Raw genomic sequence first — 20,454 nt, 5'->3', positions numbered from 1 at the left:
GTTGGAGTAGTACAAAGGGCATAAACTTTGCCTTTCCTCAGTCTTTATGCCTGGGCAACCAGACAAAAATCCTTAACCCCCCCTTTCTTCTCTCCAAAATGAAGATAATCAGAGGGCCTGGGTGAGGATTAAATGAGGTGATGTGTGTAGACAGAAGTTCCAGAAGAATCCAGAATGGTTGAGTTCAGGAGGGATTTGAGTGCCCATAAATACCAGATCTCATTCTTTCCCCACGTTCTAATTATCTTCCCATTGCATTCTTTGCTTATTTTTCTCTCTTTGTGTTTCATCTTCCTTTATAGAACTGACTGAGTAAGGAAGCATGACAAGGGACGTGCCCCCACCAGAGGAAAAGCAGCCCCCTCCCTTGTTGACTTCACCCCTCCCAGCCTGACCCCTTTCCTCTTGGTGTTGGCACATGAGCTGGCCCCTGGAGTGCTCAGTATCAGCTACTATTAAATATCAGGGAGAGACTAATGAAGCCACAATTGATTCATCAAGTGGATGCCATCTCCCTGTGAAGGCATTCCATTAGAGACTTGGGGTCTCTTTGAGAGGATTTACAGCAGAGGCAAATGTCAGTGGCAATTATATGCATTTCACCTTTCTTAGCAGAGATGCCAGCCACTCACTCCCCCCACCTGCAGGCTCCCCGAGGTTGGCGATGATCACAGCTACCAATCACAGGAACCACAGGTCAGAGCATCCTTCACGAAGCTCTGTGTGTCCCACAGGCTGGATGGGTCTGGGGAAGCTTCCCCCTCATGGAAGGAAAAAGTGAACAGTGAGACCCAGGGAGAAATGAGGGGGCCTGAGTTTCCTGAGAGCTGGAGAGTGGAATCCAAGCGGGGTCTTCAGAATCACCAAAAATGGATTCTTTCCAACTGTGAAAATACCCAGAAGTTATCTTAAAGAGGTGTGCTCTAACTTATTGCTTCTTGAGGAATGGGGTCAGAAATCCTCCCATATCAAAAGCTTTACATCAGATCTTGAGAATATCCAGGGCTACAATATCCCGCTGGCCAAGACTCCAAAGTTGAACGGGTGTCATCAGCAAGAGTCAATGAGATGCACTAGAGACGATGCAGCTTCAGAATTAGGAATCCATCTCCAAATATCTGCCACTTACTGGCTTGTGACCCTGAACTTGCCTCTCTGAACCTTAGTATCTGAACCCCTAAAGCAGGAGGAAGATGCAGATAACAACCCCTACTGTTGTTGTGGGAATCGAATGAGACAGCGCCTGTTGAGCTGCTGGGTTTTCTTATTAGTATTTCTTCCAGGAAGCTCCTTCTGATCATTAATTCCTCTACAAAGGTTTCTCCTTCAGTGAGATCCTTAAGGACAGGGAGTACCTTATCCCTCACTATCCCTAGCAGTTTGCATGGTGCTTGGACCTCGCATGTGCTCAATAAGCATTTCTTGAACAATTACTTGTGTGCCTGGAATCTACTTAGAGAAGAGAATGGATGGCCACTGTGTGCATTTGCTGAGATTGCCATTGCAAAATACCACGCACTGGGCGGCTTAAACAACAGAAATTTGTTTTCTCACAATTCTGGAGGCTGGAAGTCCGAGATCAAGGTGTCAGCAGAGTTTCTTTCTTTCGAGGCCTCTGTCCTTGGCTTGTTGGTGGTCACCTTCTTGCAGTGTGTTCACGTGGTCATCTCTCTGTGTCTTCTGTGTCCTAATCCTCTCTTTTTATAAGGACACCTGTCATATTGGATTAGAGGCCACCCATAGGACCTCATTTTACCTTCATTATCTCTTTAAAGGCCCTATCTCCAAATACATTCAGATTTTGAGGTGTTGGGGTTAGGACTTCAACATATGAACTTGGGGGGGGGGGACACAGTTCAGTCCATAAGAGCCACTCATTGCATCCCCATCCTTCCTTTTTGCTCTTGTAGCTTTGTTTTCCGGGATCTCCATGCCAAGCCAAGGTCGGAGACACCAAACTGGGCCACAGCCACCTCAGAACCCACTGTTCAGAAATTCTTCCACAACTGACCCGTTCTGACTCTAGCCGGTCTTCAGCTTGGGTCCCTGCCAAACATTCACTTTGCCTCTGTCTACTTGGCCTGGTTCCTGGAGGCAAGCATGGGGTAGCTGGTAGGACCTCTTTAGCTGCCTCCCTGTCCTCTCTTCATGGGCAAACTACTTACCTTCTTGGAGGCCTGTGCTCTCACCCCTCACCCTGTGTAGCCCCACCTCAGTCCACATATGCAAGGTCACACCCTTCGGTCCCTAACCCCAGCCTGAGGTCCACAGGCCCCAGCTCAGACAATCCTCTTTGATGTCAGGTTCCCACCCTGGATTCTTGACCATTAGCTTGTCCCGCCTCTGGGATTCATCTACTCTTTATCTTCCGCCCACATATCTGCACTCTTCTGTGGTGGGATAGTACTTGGAAGAATTAACTGGTATATTTTCCCCACCATTCGTTTTCCCCCTACCCATCCCTCACTATCCCAGCTTCTCCTCTTACGTCCAGTCCCATGCTCTCTGCATCTTCATCTATCAGGAATGGAGACGAGGACAAAAATTGCTTTTGGCTGATCACATCTTCTTCCAAAATCTTTCTATTTTGTTCCTGCTCCTGTGGCTTTGGAACTTGGTAATAATCTGCCACCTCTCCTCTATGTTCTGTCACGCGTTCCCCCATAGGGCAATGTTGCTCTCCTCTCTCTTGATGAGAATCAAGAGGGGTGGAGAATCTGGGGTAAATCACATCAAGTTAGTCCCTTACCTCATCATCCTCCCACATGCACGTCTGATAACCTTGTTTCTGACCCCAGCTCACTCTCTTGGCCATCAGCAGGGTCCTTTCCCACAGCCTGGAATGCCCTTCCTCCCCATCTCCCAGTGCAGCTCAGTCAGCCTTGGGAAGGCAACATATCTCAGCTTCTCCCACTGACTTCAGTGCCCATGTCCATTTTCTCATGGAGCCCTGTGCACACCTCTATCTTAGCACCCACCAAATTGAGTTCCACTAGCTCATGTGTTCATCAACTCCATGTTGACTGTAAACTTCACTTGGTATTCTCCCAGCATCCAGCACCAAACCTGGGACATCGAATGAATGAATGACTGAATGAGCAAGTAAGTGAATGAACCAACAAGCTTCCCTGCAGTGAGGACATAGAATTGTTCCTCCAGTGTTTTTCAGGCTTTCTCCTTCCTCCAGCTCCTGCACCTGACTCAGGATAATTCCAAAGGGCCCTCCCAGCTCCCCCGTCCTCCAGGGCTGGCTGAGGCTTTCACTGGGACTTCATCAGTGCTCAACTCCTTCTTCTGCCCCTCCTGCTTTCACCCCATCCCTTCCGCAGGTGTCCATCCTGGGAACACTTCCTCATAATCTCCTGCACATGAATCTCCATCTCAGAGCCTGCTTCCTGGGAGCCCTCCTGTGACAAGTCATTAGAAACATGGATTTTGGATACTCAACTTGCCTGAGTTTGAGACCTGGCTCTTCTACTTACGCATACTGTGACCTTGAGAAAAATGGCCTTACTTCTCAGAGGCTTCATCTGCAATAATATGAACTCACTGGGTTGTGGGAATTCCATGAAATGTTGTTTGAAGCACGCTTAGTCTGACACCTGGCACATCGGTAAGCGCTCATCAAAGGATTGTTCTATCACCATCAATATTGCATGGGACACAGAACATGGCGAGGCTATGGAGCACACGAGGCCTCTGAAACCAGCTGGGTGGGGTACCAGGCTGTCCCCAAGGGAAGCAGATAGAAGTCTACTGTGGCATTCTAGGGGCACACCGCACAGGCTGTGGCTGGGCCTGTGGTCAGATGGGGGAGGTACCTGAAGTGTGCATGCAACAGGGACTATGTGGTGGGCCCTCTAGGAGTTGGTGAGATTTCAGGAACAAATCTAGTCTAGGCACCCCCCGCCCCTCTGGCTTCAAGTAAGCTCCAAGCACCATGGGGAATAGAATTTAATCAGCTGCTAGAGAGAGCAAGAATGCATTTTTCCAGCAGCACAAGTGATGCTGCCAGCCCTGGGGGATGCAACTCTGAGATCTGTCACGAACTGGGGATGGGAGGTAGTGCTGTTGGGGACAGGCCTGAATACATGCACAGATACAGCTGTGCTTTGAGTAAATTTGCCTTTGTTCAAGCTCTTCTCTTAATCTTAGAAGCCACAGCTGTGAAATTACTTTTGGCCCTTAAAACATCAGGAGACCCAAAAAGGATGGGTCCTTGCTAAAGGTCTTCTGACATTCTGTTCCCACTTAGTCTTGTTAATTCATTCAGTGAGTACTAAGAAAAGGGTTGCAAAGATGAGTAGGATCTGATCCTTACCCTTGAGATGCTTACATTCTTACAGGAAGAGACAAATATGTAAACATGTAATACAAACCGTACACCTAGTCATACAAGTAAGCATTTGTCCATTCAAGTGTGGTATGTGCTGGGCCCTGTGCTCAACGTGGCATACACAAAGATGAGCTAGACGTTTTTCCTGATCACAAGATACTTAAAGATTAGTGGGTACAGGGTGCAGCAGGAATATTAAGAAGGCAAAGAAGGGAAGCTTAGAAACTGGAATTCTGAGCCAGAGTCTGGCTCCAGTCATGAGACTCAATCTAGTGCTGAGGTTTCAAAGAATCCCAGACACCCTAAGTCTTCTCTTTGTCACTAACACAAAAATATTGAGATAATAATACAAGCCCAAAATACAATCAAATGCAGTAAACCTGTGTCATTGGGTTCATTCCACTATCTAGCAGAATGTAAATCAGATTTCTGTTCACCGGTACTTCCCAGCACCGATTCCATTCGAGGGAGCTTAACTAAATGAGTGCCATCTCTTTTTTTGGTTTATATGTCCACAGAGACATACATTAAGCATATTTTTATACATGCCCAAAGGAGACAATTAGAAATAGCCTTGTCCAGTCGCCCAGCAAATAATTTGTGATGTAAATTCATTAAATTGGAATACCAGAAGTTTCCAGTTGAAGATGGTAGACTGAACACCTATATCTATCTCCTCTCTCTTTTTAGGTTCCATTAAATTTATAGTAAATGAATTTTTTTCAATGCCCACAAAAAAGAGAATGGGAGTGAGAAAGTATATTGTGAATAAGGGATTTCAACAGAATTGTAGACATCAGGAAGCCAACGGAAGAGTGATAATTGATGTAGCAGGGCAAGCAAGCCCACCAGAGCATGTTCCTAGGGGCGCTACAGACAAAAAGAGAGGAAATTTGCCCTCAAAGAACCCAGCAGAGGCTCAGGGCTCAGAGACTCCAGTTCAGAGAAAGGCAGAAGTGAAACTCAGGGCTGAAAACACAGGTGATCCCTCTGTTTGTTTGAAAGTTTGTGTTAGGAAGAGTGGACCCCTACCTGTCTCTTTGCCACCACCCACCCCCAGCCCCCAGCCTCACAGAGCACTAATGAGGAGGCAGACATTTCTCCACGCCTGCTGTGGCTGAAGATTAGATGTTTCTTCTCTGGAAAAACATCAAGTCGGCCCAGGAAAAAAGACCATCTCATTCTGGTTTTATCCTCCAGCACAGAAATAGTATCTTCTCTATTTACCCAAAGCAAAGCCTGCCAGTCATACAGTGCCCCCTTCCCACTCACATACGGAGCTCCCATCAGCTTGGCCATGCCTCATTCTTTCAATTGAAAGGACCAGCCAAGAATCACCAGATTATTTAAGGAACATTAAAAACAAAAAACCTCCCACATGGTAAAAAAAAAAAAGATAAACAAGAAATAGTGACATTCTAACTTAATAATCTATAAATATTATCTTAAAGGAGAGTAGAAAAGATAGTGCATCCATAAAATAAGAACAAGACTCTATGAAGTCTTTTTGCTCCATCATCTCACCTTCCAGGGCTGTATCAGACAATGCTCTACGACCATTAATAGAGTTTTTGTGGCCAATTTTTTCAGAAGTGGCCAGGTCCTTCTTCCTAGTCTGTCTAGTCTGGAAGCTCTGCTAAAACCTGTCCACCATGGGTGACCCTGCTGGTATTTGAAATACTGGTGGCAGAGCTTTCAGAATCACAGCAACACGCAGCAGCCACAGTATGAAAACCAACAGATAGGTGATGTGGTTCCCAGACAGAGAAGTGAACCTAGGCAGTGGTGGTGAGAGTGCTGAATTTTAACCACTAGATCACCAGAGCAGGAGATTCAAATATATGCGATAAAGCTGAAAATTCAAGAGAAAGGTCAGAAGATAAAGTCAGAAATCAAAATAAAAACACAGAAAGACAGAAAATGAGAGAGGAAAAAAAAAAGAAAGACATAGAAGATCCACACAAGAGGTCCAAACTCTAACTATTGACTTAGGAGTTCTGAAAAGAGGGAAGAGAGAAACTAGAGAGGATGAAATAGTTGAAAATAATTCCCAGAGTTGATGTTTCCACACGGTGCATTCCACTGAGTACCCAGAACAGAGGATGCAAAAAGACACCTATCAGAACGAGTCGTTATAGAGTCTTACAGTACCAAGAACAAAGAATAGATTTTAAAAGATTCCAAGTGAAGAATTTTTTTTTTAAAGTTACCTTGAAGGTAAATAGAATCAGAATATTATCAGATTTCTCAACAGTAGCAGTATGTGCCAGAGGAACAATGCCTCAAAATTCTAAGGAAGGTACTTTTCAGATTCAAGTAGATATTTTCATATACAAGTTCTAAAGAAATTTGTTTCCAATACACCTTATTTTAGGAAATAATTTGAGAATATGCTAGAGCAAAACAAGGAACTAAACCAACAAAATGGAAGATGTGGGACCAGGAAACAGGATAACAACCAAGAGAGCAGTCAAGGAGAATCCCAGAATCCAGATGGGGCAGAAGGAAAGGTTCCAGAGACCAGACACTGATCCAATGGCACAGCTTAGGGGGTCAGGGGGGAGGCGGGAGGTGGATATAAAAGAAGGTAATACAAGAAATTAAATGTAATCAAAATATACTACTTCCTTTTGTAGTTAATAATATCTACATGGTCATAATAATGAACTCATTTAACTGAAAATAATGAAATTACCACATTGGGAGGATTGAATGGGGAGGGGAGACTGGTGCAATAGACATAAATCCTCATTTGTTACATCAGGAAGTAATCAGGAAGTGTCTGAAGACGGTAGACCATGGAATAGTAGCACGAGCATATTAGTTAGAGATATGGGAACAACGACCAGAAGAAACAGCTAAAGGGATTCAAAATGGCGGCCTGTAAGGAGTAGGACTGAGAGTTAGTGGGGTGAGGCAGGGACTGTTTTTTCATTGTAAGCCTTCAGCACCACTCGATTTCTTAACCATGCATATTATGGCTTTGATAAAAATTTTTAAATCTGAGTGAAGTATGATATGAACCAATAAATCTGATGGACAAAACCAGAGGAAGAACGCAAAACAGCTAATGTATTGTGGGTTTTGGGTAATTGTTTTCTCTCTTTTTGTTACATTTTGTTGTAGTGGTAGAATTATATACAGGTACACAAATATACATATATTATATGATTATATGTTATACACATTCTATCGTATATGATTATTTTATATTATATATTTTATGTATATTTATATACTAGGCCTAATGTCAGTATATGATATCACACAAAAAATTTTAAATTGTTATAAAGAGAATTCTGGGAAGATGGCAGCAGTGGGATCATAATTTCTCAATATCTCCAAATCCAAAAAACAAACAAAAAAAACCCCAGAGCAACTAGATAATAAACCAAAAATGGGCAACATTTACATCAAAATGTAACATGGTATACTCATGAACCCCCAAATACAAACGAATAGTATACGCATGAGCCCCCAAATACAAACAAATGGGGACAAACTACCAATGGCCACAAGACCTAAGCACTGGCCACATCCATGCAGGAGAAAGGAGAGAAAGAGAAGCGACTAGGCAGTACCTGAGAAGAGGAGAACCCTGAAATAGCCCACAGGTATTGACCAGGAAACATGGAGGGCCAATCTGAAAACAGCAGCCGAAACGGGGAAAGGTTTGGCCCTCTCCAGTTCTTGGGGAGTGTAAGGGGTCTGCGGTAAAGACTGGGGCCTTAATTCTAGGAGTGGGCTCCACACCTCGGAGAAACTGCATAATAGAAAGACATGTCCACAAAACAAAATAAAACTATGACTGTTTCAAATCAAGCTCAAACACAGTTTTTAAACTACAAGACATAAAAAAAAAATTATAAACCAGAATTAGAAAAACTCGGAAGTGAGGTGACAGAACTCAGGGAAGAATTAAAAAGAAAAGAAAAAAATCATTTCAGAAATGAAGACTAGACTAGAAGGAACACAAGATCAAATAAAGACAACATGTTTCTTAAGAGAAATAGAAGGTGAAAAACAGGGGGGAAAAGGAAATGAAGAAAGAGATAAAAAAGATTCAAGAGAAACTGACAAATATTGAAGATAGGCAAAGAAAATCCTACATACAGATTAACAGAGTCCCTAAAGAAGACCTCACCAAGGGAACAGAACAGATACTAAAAACTATAATTCAAGAAAACTTTCCTGAAACGAAAAAGATTTGAAACTTCATATTGAGAGAGCAGACTTCTTACCTAAGAATATTGACCCAGAATGACCAGCACCAAGACATTCTAGTAAAATTACTGGACTTTTTAAAGAAAAAGAAAAATCCTTTAACTGTCTAGAAAATAAGAACATATGACTTAATAAGGGAAAGAAATTCAGATAATTATCAGACTTTTCAACAGCAACACTTTACGCCAAGAGAAAATAGAGTAACATATTTAAGATACTCAAGGAAAGAAAGTGTGAGCCAAAGATTTAGTATCTAGTAAAACTTACCTTCGAGTGTAAAAGGCTGTTGATTTGCAAACTTGGGAGTTTCCTGGGTGAAATCTGAAACTGACACCTGAAGGGGGAGGGCAAGGTGAGACTGAAGAAAGAGGCAGGACACTCCAGACTGGCAGGCGGCAGGTTTAAGAAGCAAGGGAACTTACTTAATGCAGTTTGTCTTGGGCGCTGCAGACAAGTACAAAGCCGCGCCCGCTTACCAGAATCTTAAAGTTTATATAGAGGCCTTAACTGTGTTCAATCACTCATACTGTCCAGATGGTCTCAACAACACATTGCTCTCAAGCTTGTGTCCTTGAGGCAGCTTCTAGTGCAGGAAAGGCAGGTAGAGTGTACATTCCAAGGACAGGGGAGGGGCTGAGGAGCCTCTAATTGCCAGCCCAGCTCTCAGGTCAACTGGCGGTCACATCCTCTTAATGACCTCCTCCAACAAAGGCGCAGACAAGTGTTATCAGCAAGCAATAAATTCTCCACCCCCACCTCAACCCCCTCACCAGTTCTGTCTGCTGAGAAGGTCTGGAAACAATCGCTAATCTCAGTGACAATGATCATCACTAGCAACCAGAGTGTGTGGCCTTGAAAGACAATTTCTCATTCAAAGAAACCAGTAATCCTCAAAGAAATGGATCATTCCAGGTCCGGAGCAGGAAATATGCAAGAGGAATCTGGAACACTGTCACCAAATAGTGAAGAAGCAATTAAAAAACTGCTAGAGTCATGTCAAAAAGGACTCAGGAGCAAACTTGAGGAAGCTTCTATTGGCCAAAGATGGTACAACTTGAGCTTCAGTGACAATAATTGCAATAGATTAAAACCTGTCAAATATACTTAAGTCCATAGGTCTGTGATGATATAAAAAAAAAAAAAAAAGATTGGTCACTCTCAGAGGATGATAGGAAACTAACTCATCGTCTTGAAAAATGGTAAGTAGAGGGAAATAATCCAGCATTTATCACACCTTTTCTAGTTGACTGTACCACTGGGCAACCAAATAATAAATGAAGGTGTCTCTTAGAAAACTATTCCAACTAATAAATGAAAGAGAAATGATAGAATTAGAATTCTATTCTAATTCTCCACTCTATTCTAATTCTCCATTCCGCAATCCCTAATGAACTTAAGCATTAAAAGAAAGATCATTAGACATTCGGCACCTCCTGTAGTCATGCCTAAAACTACGTAGAGTTTTGCCGAAGAGATTGACCCTGAGTTCTGACCCAGTCTCTGATCAATCTGCCAATTTGTAAGAAAAACAGAGGACTCAGGAATATGCTGAACTGCACTATGAGCACGCCATCAGCAAAACCCAAACTGCGGGAAACTTACAAATCAAATGACTTGAATTCTTCAATAGACAAATTGTAAAGAAAAAAAAAGGACAGAGGAGGAACTTACAGATTAAAAGAGACTTAAAAGAAATATCATATTTTTTTAAATGGGCAAGACTAAACAATATTATCTCAAAACACACATTTGAGTAATAAAACTAAAAAGAGGGGCCAGCCCAGTGGTCAAGTGGTTGGGTTTGTGTACTCAGATTCAGCAGCCGGGGGTTTCCTGGTTTGGATCCTGGGCATGGAGCTACACACCACTCATCAGGCCATGCTGTGGCGGTGTCACATGTAGAAGAACCAGAATGACCTACGACTAGGATATACAATGATGCACTGGGCTATGGGAAGAAACAAACAAAAGAGGAAGATTGGCAACAGACGTTAGCTCAGGGCCAATCTTCCTCACTAAAATAACAAAAACAAAAACTAAAAAACCTAAAAAGAGCAAAGCAATAATCACTATAAAAGTCAGAAGAGTGGTTATTTATAAGGAAAAAAGGCTTTGGATCGGGATGGGGCACATGGAGGGGTTCCTGGAGTGGGGGCAAAGTTCTATTTCTTGACCTGGGTGGTGTTTGCCTTATAATAATTCATTAAGCCACATATTTGTTATGTGTGGGTTTTTGTATCTGTGTTTTATTTTTCAATTAAAAATTTCCAGTATGCTAAGTAAAGATAGTAAATGAGAGATTTTCACACAGGGTCAATGGGAGTATAAACTGATAAAGGTTTTTGTAAGGCAATTTAGCCATATTCATCTATATTTCAAATTAATGCTGGTCCCATGTGCTCCACAGGGTCAGAAGAAAATAGAATAATGCATGTGACTACGGCTGGGTAAGTGTGAAGGATGATAGAAACATAAGGTAAAGATAAACTCAGGCTGACCAAGCACCTACCAAATGTCAGGCACACTGCTATGTGAGGTCCCTTATGCACATCATCTCATTGAACGCTTTACGTATCTCTGAGGGATAATTATCATCATTTCAGATGTGTCAACTAAGGTTCAGAGAGGTTCAGTAACTTACCCAGAGTCACCCAGCCAACAGGTGAAAGAGTTTTTCGCTTCAGAAATTAATACTCCACAGGTCAGAGAACAAGGAAGCACTAGCATCTACCCCGCCAATGCCTTGGACAATAAAAAAGGATGAAACCCAATGCTTTTATTGAACGAAATGGAATGTTCTTAGTGATATACAAAAGCAAGACACCCAGAGGCATTGTGTAACAAGTTACCCTTCGTAGGAAGTACCCTAGTGTAAAAACTCTTTAGTACCTTTTCAGCAATAGCATATATATGCTACAATACCTGTTATAAGAATTCAATGATTATGCAATTTTCAAATGCATAAACATACGATAGGTCTTATTTCAAGTTGTGGGGACTTGAACTAATTCCATTCAACAGACAGCTAAGTGAACGGCCAGCTGAAGGGTCAATGCATGCCCTGCGTGGATGAACCAACCCAGCAGCCTCGCAGCCACTGAGGACCACTTCTGATCCCTCACAAGAGATACCTGCGTCCTGATGGCATCGGAGCGACAGGCAGAGGTTTGGCCCGTGGGTTTCTGGAGACTGGCACCAGGCAGAATTCTGGCAGGAGGAGGAGCAGCAGGAAGGAGAGAGACTTCACAGACATGAAAGTCAGTCAGGCAGGTCCCCAGGGGAATCACCATTCGTTCCAGAGGCCACGCTGAGAACAGAAGGAGCACTGGACTCAGAGTAGGGACACCTGAGGTCCTGACTGCCATTTACTGGATTTGTGACCTCTGTTCAAGTCATTTAACATTTCTGAAACTCAGCCTTCCCAAGGGTATAAAAGGGTTAATAACACATGCCCTGCCTGCCTCCCAAGGCTGCTGTAGGATCAGATGAGAAAATAATAACAGCTGGCATTTATTGAATGCTTGCCATGTGCCAGGCACTGGGCCATGTGCTTTATATACACTGTAGGATCCCTTAATTCTTCATCAACCCTCTGAAGTGGCCTCCATTGTGGTCCCTCTTTTACAGGTGAAGAGACTGAGACTTGGAGAGCGTAAATAATTTGCCCAAGTTAGAGCCAACATTTAAAAGCAAGTAGATTGACTCCGGGTTCTGTGCTCTTAACTGTGATGCCGTACTGCCTCCCAGAGCACGTCTCTAAAAGGACCTTGTGTCCTTAAAACTACAGAACAGAAGAGGCACAGTAGGTACCAACTGCCGCCTAGAAGGCAATGCCTCCACAAGCAAAGCAGAAGGGATGCTTCGGGGGCACCTCCAAGCAAAGACTGAGGGATCTAGGGAGACAGGAACACAGGTCCTCCAAACCCTCAAAACAGGACGGATTTGGAAATAGCAGGAAGGGGCATTGCATCCTCTGCCCACCCCACTCCCTTCCTGAGAGGCAGCCAGAGATGCTTCCCAGAGAGGAGAGAGTTCCTAGGAGTGTCCAGGGTTGCACAAGACAGCCCACTGTTTGCAGAGGAGACAAGAGAGCCTCTGAGAACACAGACTCAAAAGCTTTATCACCCTTTCAGTGATCACAGATAGTGAGCCCCACCTAATATCCCCACAGAGACTGGAGAGCACACGGTAGTGTAGTAGGAAGAGCATTAAAGTGCAAGTCAGGACACTTGGGTTTGAGCATTAAGACCTAGATCCCAAGTCTAGCTCACTTTGGCATTAACAAGTTGTGTGACCCTGGACAAATCACTCCACTGTCGGGATCAGATGACCTCCAAGGTCCCTCCTAAACAGGATTCTTGGGGCCCTACTGCTCTGCCCTGCCTGGGCCATGGGGCACTGGGATGGAGGAAGGGACTCAGCACTTATGGAGTGCCTATTATGGGCAATGTACTGTCAGAGGCTTTTAAAAATAGTAATAGGAGTAATATAACATATATTAAGAGTTTACTCTGTGTTGGACCCACTGCTAAAGTGCCTTATAACTGTTATAAGAAAAGTTATCCAAAATTTGGAAATAAGACAAAACGATTACTCCATGCCCTTTCCAAGTCATATTAGAACATTGTTTAAGAAGAAAGAGTCGCTGTAGTCTTCCCTCTCACCAAACTGAAAGAGGGGAGGGGATGGCTGGGGCAAAGCAACCAAATTGAAGGGAGAGGTCGCTGGAGACCAGGAGCTTCAGGGAGGACCCAGGGTTCCCGATAAAGAGAAGCAATCAGAGATGCACAGGGAGTTTTCACAGTGGGATGGGGAATTCCACAGAGCACCACGGAGGGCAGGCCTCTGGGAGAAATGGGGCGAGGTGGTGGGGAGGGACTGGAAGGAAATGTTCCTCCTTCTCCTGGTGAACTCCTACTCACTCTTCCAAACTCAACTGAAGCATGGCTTCCTCAGGAAGCCTTCCAGGATCCTTCGGACCAGGTCAAGTTTCCAGGCTCCATGTTGGCAAAGCACTCTGCCATTCTCCTTTGGTCACACTTGTTGAATTTGTAATCACCTGTCTGATGTGTGACTTGCCCTCCATGAGGGGAGGCACTGTATCTGTCCATGAGTGCTGGGAATCCAGTATGAACAACATAGTACCTGACATACACAGGCGCTCAATTGATATTCATTGGGTGGATGGGATGGGTGAGTGGGTGGATGGATGGATGGATAGATGGATGGATGGATGGATGGATGATTTGAAAATCCAGATGAGGACCACAGGAGGAAGATGTTACATTTTAGGAAGCAAAGGTTTGAGGGAGAACAGAGGCATATAAAAATAACAGTATATCATCTTACTGGAAGAACTTCTGGGAATTTGATTTCATTTTACTATGCCAAGCCCACATAAGCTTTCTGAAGGGGAGTCAGGACCTACAGTGAGGGAATTTTATCACCGCTTAGCTGTCAATGAGAAAACACATTTGCCAGCTGCTGGCTGATTCAAAGTTTCACGGTTTATTTTCAACTCATCATCTATTCTAAAAACCACTAACTTCAGTTTCGCCTCCGGCTACCTACAGTTCATCTCTCCTTATACCTCAGCATTCCCTCTTAAGCTCTTCCTTAAGGCTTAACCTCCAAAATAGTCCCAATTCCAAATACTCTGACCTGCTGTCTGTATAAACTATCAAAATACTTCAGAAGTTTCGTCATTTCTACATTCATATTGTTCCTCGAAGACAGTTTCTCACAAAAACCCTTAGTCAACCTATGCATCTTGATTTGTGATCCAGAAAATGTGCTCTTAGTCCATATTTACCCTTTGTTCTCTCTGTAATCAAGTCAGATTTTTAAAGCTCAAAAAATTATACATCTAATATGTGGAGCAAGCATTGAACTAGATGCTGGAGACACAAAGATGGATAAACTACCAGCAGGAGAGAGATTTGTTAACAAATCCTGTTAAGAATGTGGGGGCGCGAGGGGGAGTCTGCTTTCCCTGGGGAACTAGGATTAGCTTCTCTTATGGACAATGTGAATCATATCACTTTTATTGTCCTTTTTCAATGGAAGGAATCAAAATCATAGCACACGCCAACTAAAATAATAATAGGTATCGTTTTTCACTCATTAGATTATAAACAATAATATCTAGTGGTAAAATTTTGTCACTGCTTAGCTGTCAAAGAGAAAGAGGGGAAGGGGACCCTCATCCACTGTTGGTAGGAATGTCACTGTCATAGCCTTTTGGTACAAAGAGACCTGTATAAGAAAGTTAATTGCAGCATTGTTTGCAATGGTAAAAAACAGGAAACTACCCAAATGTTCCTCAGTCAGAGATACTATGCAATAGTTACAAAGGAGGTAAACCCATATGCACTGCCATGTCTGCTGGGTAAGTGAAAATAGTGAGTTGGACAATATTACAATTTGGGCCCCTTGCTACTAAAAGATAAAACAAAAAATTTTTTAAATGCATGCATGCATCTATGGTAAGCACTGTTGGTTTTCTCCCAAAAGTCAGTCCTACTCCCCCTTCCTCCTTGCAAACAGAACGCCCAGTGTTTTCAATCAACGGGCAGATAGCTATGTGCTCAGGAAAAGCAGGCCCCACCGCCAGCCCCTGGGATGAAGCATGATTGGTTTTATGGGAAGTTGGTCCTCTTTGCCAGTGATTGGTCGGGAGTGAGCCTGTAACCCTATTCTGCCAAGGAAACACAAGGGAAGTCTGCAAGGAGACTTCTAGAAAAGACTTTCTCCTTTGGTCGGAAGGAAAAGCCCTGCCAGGAAAGCTGTTCTCTCCCCATCCCTTCCTTCCACTTTGGAATGCTCTCATGGTGTGTGAGGATGTGGCACTTGAGGTGCAGCAGCCATTTTGCAGCCATGAGACACAGGTGAAGAGAAACACAGACACACCAACCAGAGATGGGGCATTGTTGAGCCACCGAATGGATTCTGAAGCTAGTCACCCACCTCTGGACTTCTTTTTTTTCTTTTTAAAGATTTTATTTTTCCTTTTTCTCCCCAAAGCCTCCCAGTACATAGTTGTGTAATTTTAGTTGTGGGTCCTTCCAGTTGTGGCGTGTGGGGTGCCACCTCATCATGGCTTGATGAGTGGTGCCATGTCCACGCTCAAGACCCGAACCGGTGAAACCCTGGGCCACCGAAGCAGAGCGCGAACTTAACCACACAGCCTCGGGGCTGACCCCCACCTTTAAGGACTTCTTAAACAATAAATGTCCTTATGATTTAAGCCGCTATTTGCCAGGTTTTGTTTCTTGCAGCTGGACACATAATTGACTCAATGACAAAAAAAAAAAAACTACTAAAAACACATCAAACTGTTAACAGAGGTTCCCTTGGTTAGGGAGGGGAAAGAGGACTTTCACTCTTTCTTGAAATACATTTGTTTCAAAAAAATATATTTGACTATCGCTTAGGCCAAAAACGGGGGGGGGGGGAGATTACAGCTCAACTTAGTAACCACATATGGCCTACATATTTGGGGTCTAATTTCCTGTCTTATGTTCATTTCCCCAGGCCCTGATTCAATTATATTTTCTCTCTCTACTGTGTTTTTTGGAAAGCCATCCAATCTTCCACGGAAAGACTGTACAAACAAAGAAACAAATGCACAAGTGTATTGGTACTACAATGGAAGTCCATCTGAGTCTTGCTGGATGCACAGTATTTGAAAAGTGGAAAAAGAAGAGGCAAGGAGGAAGCATCAGCAAGAACAAAGGCATGGGGGAGAAAACAGCTTGGCTTATGCAGGGAATTTCAAGTAGCTCAAGATTTCTGGAGCATAAGGTGAGCGAGAAAGCTGGAGTGATGGGAAGAGGCGGAAATAATGGGCCTTTCTGCCCAGCAAAGGAGCTTGAGTATCATCTTGTACCTGACGGCAGTCATGAAGGTAATGACAGCAGCTAAGGCTCACTGAGAGCGTGCTCTGGGCCGGGAGCTGTTCTGAATCCTACGAGGCAGGTCTATTTTTATGCCCTTTCCATAGATGCAGAAACTAAAGAGTTTGGGAGAGATGAGCTGTTGAAGGATTCTAAGCAAGAGTGGCATGTTGAGATTTATATTTTTAAAACACATCTCTATACATACTCAAATATTTACAGATGCAATGATACATCTCGGCTCTGCTTCAAAATAACCAGAGTTTGTGGGTGGGGATACAAAGACTTCCAGGAGCTGATCCTTGCTGACGTGGGATGCTGAAGCACCCAAGGGGATTTATTATACTAGTCTCTCTTCTTTTGTATGTTGGCAGTTTTCCATAATAACCACGTTTTGGTTTTTTTAAATGTCTGGCTGGAACGTGGAGATCCAATTGAAAAGCGTGAAGTAGGTGATTAACAGGTGAGTGCTGATGAGAGCTGGGAAAGTGGCAGTAGGATAGGAACAAAAAGGACTTTGTGAGAGAAAAATTGCTCAATGAGTAGTTTTTGTGGTGGGGGCATGGGTAGAGAAAAATCTCAGGTTTAAAGTGGGTCTTAGGTACCTGGCTTAAGTGACTAGGTTAATGGAGGAGCTGTTAACATCATAGGGAATACAAAGGCAAGTCTGGGAAAGTGGTGGGAAGGGTGTGGAAATGTGTCCAGTTGTGGATATGTCAAGTTTGGTGTGGCAGTAGGTTTGGCATCTAAATCAGTGGCCCTTTTGCAAAAAATCTTTGAGTATATATCCCCAATATAAACATTTTTTAATAAATTAACTACATGATCTATAATATAAATACATTATGAAACAAACATACGGGGCTGGCCCGGTAGCACAGCAGCTAAGTTCACACGTTTCGCTTCGGCAGCCCAGGGTCTGCCCGTTCGGATCCTGGGTCCAGACACGGCACCGCTTGGCAAACTATGCTGTGGTAGGCATCCCACATATAAAGTAGAGGAAGATGGGCACGGATGTTAGTTCAGGGCCAGTGTTCCTCAGCAAAAAGAGGATTGGCAGCAGATGTTAGCTCAGGGTTAATCTTCCTCAAAAAAAAAAACAAACATACTTTTCACACAGCAAAGAAGTTCTAGGATTTCCTCCCCACAATCTAATTGGTGTGCATACCTCAACAGGGCTGTATACTGTTGGGGTATGCACACCCTACCTTGAAGGTCAGTGGTGGTAATGGCTTTAGGCTTGGGATACTCGACCTCTCTGAACCTCAATTTACTTCTCTGTAAAAAGAAATTATTACTTCCCACAGAGAGGAACAATGAGAATTTCATGAGATTGTGCGAATATCCTCATGTCAGCACAAGTACAGCACCAGGGGCTCAGAAATTCTGTTCCCACCCCACATTCGACCTCTCCACACTTTTTGCCCCATTTCCTCCAGAACAGAACAACAGAACAGACAATGTTGTTTCTTGTGTTAACTTGAAGATGCACATAGGTGGGACCCCAAGTAGTTTAAGAGCTGACTGCAGGTGTGAGCAAGCACTTCATTTCTCCAGCATTTGCTGGCTTCCATCCATTCCCAAACTGAAGTGTAAACATGCTGGTCACAAACCCTGCAGCTAGTCACTTCATTCTGTGCAGACTTAGAAAGGGTCACACATCTCCACCAGAAACACACACACACGCACACAACATCCAGCAAGGCAAGAGACTTCCCATCTGTAATTTGTTCAAACAAGAGAAATTTCAACAGGTTAATAATTCTTTAGTTCAACAAATATGAGCAGGGATGGAGGGAGAGAGGAGTGGGACACTCCGAAGATGTCAACTTGTCAATTCATCACTCCAAGTAAACCCAACTACATCCTGTGTGGCTCTGGGCGGCAAAATACCACCTCACAGCTCAAGATGGGCCCCCAAAACAGAGAAATGAGCCACATTCATGCTATCTTAGCAACTGCCAATAGAGAACTGTGTAAATGAGCTCATGATTGTGGCTCTCATCCCCTTTAAGAGTTAGCTTGGCACTGGCCACAAGGGGTAGAAATGAGAGGCTGACTCAAATTCCCAACTCCCATCAAGGGGGAAAAACATGAAAAGACAAGACAGAGGACCGGCAGCGTCTCTGTAGAACAAACAGCACATCTGTCTATCTTGGAGATCAGAACTGGGAATTCTTTACTCTGCCTCTAGTAGAGTATAAAACGATCCGGCCATGTTAACAAGGTAGAGTTAAAACTTAAACTCTGCTTCCATCGTTTTCTCTAGAATGGTAAGTTCCTGTAAATCTTTCACACGCTGAAAACCATAAGCAAAATAAGCACATACAAGGCTTGGTGTCCGTTTCTGAAACAAACGATTTAGCTGGAGCTAAAGACAAGGTGACAGTAAAAAGCTATAAAACACCTCGCCTTCAGTTACTCACATAATCCAACACTGCCCCCTAGCAACTCGAGAGAGAAATAACCCTAACAAGCCAACCCGGGCCAGGAATCTGAAATTTTCAGCATTACTATTATTTAATCATGGAAGATGTTGCTGAAAAAGGAGGGAACAGAGGAAGGGTCTCCACAATCACAAAGCAATAGTCCATCTGAACAGAAAATGTTGTTTTAGAAAGATGCTGAAATACGCGAACACAACCCACACCGACTGGGCTGCTCAAGGTCATCGCCTGTAGACTGGGAAGGGCCTTGAAGACCCTGAAGATACCTGCCTCTGCCCTGTTTGTTTGAAGACAGTTAAGTGGGATCTGTTACTTCTCTGGGCAGAGCCAGAGCCATTTTTTGTCACTGGAAAAACTTCCTCCTCTCACCTGACTTTTCTCTTCCATGTTTAGCAAGGAGGTGGGGTGAAAGTTCATAGACCTAGTTGATACTTCTCCTAACTAACCCCTTTAATACTTAAATATCTAATACAGTGTCAGTTTTTCCCAAGAAATGTAGGAAGTAGTCTAAAGCAAGCTTATACTATGATTAAAGAATTATGGAACCAATTGTCAACCCTGGAACCTAAGTCAAATGAAACATTTAAGTTGACATAATGAACATTTCCAGGAAGCGGAGTGGCTAATATTTAGGACAAGTGTGCCAGGTTTTCACATGCCTCTTCCCCGACAAGTAGCATTGATAACCATTCCAAGTGCCAAGCCCAGAAAAGCCTTTTCATCTCCATAACCACCTTTCTAGGAAAACCTGAAGTTCAAAATTCATTTCATGAGACATCATCTCAAGCGAAATGACCTCCATAGCTCATCAGAGCCTCTGTTATCCAATCCCCAAAACATGGAGAGACCTATGCTGAAAAAGGGGGAACTATTCATCAGGGTTCATTGTGAAATAGCAACATATCTGCCTCTATTATTTTTGGCTACAGACCAGTGTTTCCTCTCTCTCATGTTTAGTCTTAAAAGAAACGCATACAAGTCAGTGTGCGTGTGTGTAGGTGGGGAGGGAAGAACCACATACACTTGTTTTCAAACAAAAGTTGCCACGTGTTTATTAAGACATTTCTGTTAAACACAGCTGGCTCAATAAATCATTATCCATATATTATCGCACATTCAGGAAAGTTTCTGAGAAGATATATCAGGACGGGCTTCTCTTGTGGCTCAACTGGATCTGAGGAAAGAAGAGAAGAAATTACACACTTGATTTACAGCTGCTAGTCATCAAACAATACGTACTGGCACTGTAATTTTGGGAGGCAGGATATCTGGACTGCTTTCCCCTCCTGGCTGTTTTGCTCAAAATCCCTTTGCTTCCAAAACTTCTTCTCCCTAATTAAATCTATATGCCCTCCCAGAGTCTCTCCTCAACATTTATGGATCTCAGAGAAGACCAAATAGTCAACTGTGATGAACAGGCCAAGTGCAAGGCTCAACCTCAGTACCACCATATCGTAGGTCAAAGGTCAAGCCATGGGAAGGGAAGTATGCCCTACCGTTTTAAATACTGGGTAACAGCCATTAACTAGCTCTGTGACAAGCCACCATTAAC

General features: G+C 43.4%; 1 protein-coding gene and 1 long non-coding RNA gene across 3 annotated transcripts in view; both read right to left on the bottom strand.

The window, feature by feature from the left end:
- Positions 1–9,079, bottom strand: part of LOC139074064 (uncharacterized) — a 112,541-nt gene extending 103,462 nt beyond the window's left edge. Inside the window, exon 1 of the long non-coding RNA XR_011523390.1 lies at positions 8,828–9,079. This is a non-coding gene — a long non-coding RNA (uncharacterized lncRNA). The remainder of the gene's footprint in view (positions 1–8,827) is intronic.
- A 10,849-nt stretch (positions 9,080–19,928) lies between these two features.
- Positions 19,929–20,454, bottom strand: part of UTP18 (UTP18 small subunit processome component) — a 35,943-nt gene continuing 35,417 nt past the window's right edge. For both annotated transcript variants that reach the window (XR_011523090.1, XM_008517980.2), the window contains one exon: positions 19,929–20,076. The gene's annotated coding sequence lies outside the window, so the exon portion shown is untranslated. The remainder of the gene's footprint in view (positions 20,077–20,454) is intronic.

The sequence above is a fragment of the Equus przewalskii genome, chromosome 10, assembly GCF_037783145.1.
Source record: "Equus przewalskii isolate Varuska chromosome 10, EquPr2, whole genome shotgun sequence".
NCBI classification, from domain to species: domain Eukaryota; kingdom Metazoa; phylum Chordata; class Mammalia; order Perissodactyla; family Equidae; genus Equus; species Equus przewalskii.
Note: the sequence above shows the minus strand (reverse complement) of the source record. Positions and strands in the feature narration are given on the sequence as shown.